Raw genomic sequence first — 3,055 nt, 5'->3', positions numbered from 1 at the left:
AAGGGGTGGGGTCTGGGCGGGGGCAGGCCAGGACAGCGCCATTGAACACTGTACTGAAGACTTGTGTGCCGGCAGCCGGCCGGCGTGCGCAACTTACTTCAGCTCAGGATCTGAAACAAGTTCTAAAACACACAAACAAAAAAGGATAGGTAGGGTTTAGGGGGTGGGGAGGACGTTTAGGTAGGGGGGTAGGGAAGTTCCCTCCTAGTCTGTTCCGTAATTGGAGCAGACTGGGAGGGAACTGGGGAAAGCCCGAATATGTCACCATGCAGTTTGCATAAATTCTCCTCCCTTTGCATGCGCCGCCCGCACATATGTACATGGATTATAAAATCTGGTGTGCATGTGCACACGGCCATCAGATTTTATAACATGACTGTCTCGAAAATCATGCGCTCCTCCATGCCTCCCAATTTGGCTTCCGGAAACACCTTAACACTGAATCTCTACTCCTCTCACTTACCGACCATCTCCTTAGGGGCTTGGGCCAAGGCCACAGTTACCTCCTTGCCCTCCTCGATATCTCGGCCGCTTTCAACACCATTAGCCACCATCACCTCCTAACGCAACTCGAAAGCATTGGAATTTCTGGACTAGCCCTTGCTTATGTCTCGAACAGAAAGTTCTCTGTTAAAAGAGGAAACAACCCCCTACAGCAAGGAGTGCCGCAAGGTTCTTCTCTTTCCTCTACCCTCTTCAATATTTACCTAACCCCGCTCTGCCACCTCCTTTCTGACCTCAAGCTCGAGTTCTATCTCTACGCTGATGATGTTCAGATCATCATCCCTATTCACACCTCCATCTCTGATGCTCTAGAACACTGGGAAAACTGATTCCCTGCTCACCAACCTACCACTTGCTCTTAACACTAACAAAACTGAACTCCTACTTATCTCCTCACAATCCTCCCCCCCCCCCAGTCTAATGATCCCAGGATTAACTTTATCTCAGCGCAACCATTCCTCAGGGACCTCGGAGTTTTCCTCGACCACCAACTAAACATGAAATCGTACATCAACTCCATTCTCAAAGCAGGTTTTTTCAAGCTCAACGTTCTGAAAAAAACTCAGACCCTTACTATACACCCAGGATTTCCGCACAGTGATTCAAGCCACCTTAACCTCCAAATTAGATTACTGCAATGCACTCCTCCTAGGGCTCCCCCTGTCTACGATAAAACCTCTCCAAATGTTACAAAATGCCACAGCAAGACTTATTACAAACACATGGCAACACGAAAACATTACCCCCATCCTTAGAGACCTACATTGGCTCCCCATTCTCTCCCGCATCCACTACAAAACCCTGACCATAGTACATAAATCCATCCACGCCCACTCCAATTGGCTCGACATCCCCTTCAATGCCCCCCAGTCCTCCCGTCTCATTAGATCCACCAACAAAGGCACCCTACATGTCCCCTCTCTGAAAACTGCCCATCTCTCCTCCACTCGCGAACGTGCCCTCACTATTGCAGGCCCCTCTCTCTGGAACTCCCTCCCTGTGCACATGCCCCTTGAAACATGTGCGATCAAATTTAAAAAGAAATTAAAAACTCTACTGTTCAAACAAGCTTATCCAGAATAGTCTACCCCCCTATCATCCCTGCACCACCTATGCAAGCACCATCTCATGGTGATCACATATTTCTTATATTAAGGAGCTAATTATGTTTGTTCATGTTTTTATCTTAATCTTTTCTTCCTCACTGCTTCTGGTTTACACTCTCCAAGTTCTTCTCCCCTGTTAAAATGTATTTTCAAGTCTTTTGTTCAAATGTAAACCGGTATGATGTCCCCACTAATACCGGTATATAAAAGTTCCTAAATAAATAAATATCACATGTGCTGTAATCCCACATATAAAATCTGCATATATCAAAAATGAAATATAATACATTTTATTAATATATCAAAACATACAATTACCACTTCCCTGCCTCATTCCTGCCCCAGCCCTTCTACGCCCCTGCTTGTTGTCTCCCCTGCCCTTCAGCTAAAGGAACTAGATTTATCTGTGCCATTCCTCATTCACAGTATGCTTCTGGTATTAAGGAAATTATTCGGAAGCGTTCGCACATTTCACAGGATCAGAGTATGTTTAGGGAATTTCCCATTATAACAACTAAGAGGAGCCTCAATTTGTCAGGTGAACCTCTTCATTTTTTAAAGAAGTGGGCAATATAGTGAAATGCAAGGGGCAATCTCCTTATGGCTTATGTTCTCTTCCTGACTATGTAATGTGAAAACAAATTTTTCAGCATACTACGTGATCTAACATTTACATACTTCCTGACCATTCATCACAAGTAATTCATGGAATCATGTGCCTACGTAAATTAATTTATATTGGTCAACCGAAGAGATCAATTAGTGTTCGGTTGTTGGAGCATTTGAATTGTATAAGGACAAATAAAATTTTGGCACCCTTGGTGTGTTATTGATTGGCATGTAATCACTCTGTGATTTGTCCGATTAGTGATATTAGAGGTGGTGATTTCTCATGTAAGCTTGTACAAGGCGGGCAAAATATTTTTTTTATTATTGGAATACCTTGTATACACATGAATTAAATAGAGAGATTGAGTGGGGGGAGGGGCGTTCTTTTTAGATATCAGATGTAACATGGTATGCTGAGAGTGAGCTGTGATTGGACAGTGAGTTTCCATGTGATGATATGAAGTTTGTTTAAAATAGGCTAGGCCAGTGTGCTCGTACAATATAAAGTGCTAAAAAAATACAACCAAAAAAACCCACCTAGGGGAACAAAGCACTATTGATGAATATGAAAGTTGTTAAAAAACATTTTTTATTAATAAATTATTGGTTAAATAAAGGGCACAATTGAATTACACAAAACACACAAAAAATGTGTAAATACAAAAGTATACTAATCACAACTTATACAAACAATTTTTAGAACCATAAACAACACTCTGCAGTTAAACACATACATTTCCAGTCACTAATACAAACCCTGTGTTTGTGTGAGCAGTGTCTCTAACTAGTGAGTAGAAAGAACGGGGTAGATTTTCAAAAACATGCACATGCATCCA

This window comes from Rhinatrema bivittatum, chromosome 12 (assembly GCF_901001135.1).
Source record: "Rhinatrema bivittatum chromosome 12, aRhiBiv1.1, whole genome shotgun sequence".
NCBI lineage: Eukaryota > Metazoa > Chordata > Amphibia > Gymnophiona > Rhinatrematidae > Rhinatrema > Rhinatrema bivittatum.
The sequence above is the reverse complement of the archived record's forward strand: the minus strand, read 5'-3'. Positions refer to the sequence as shown.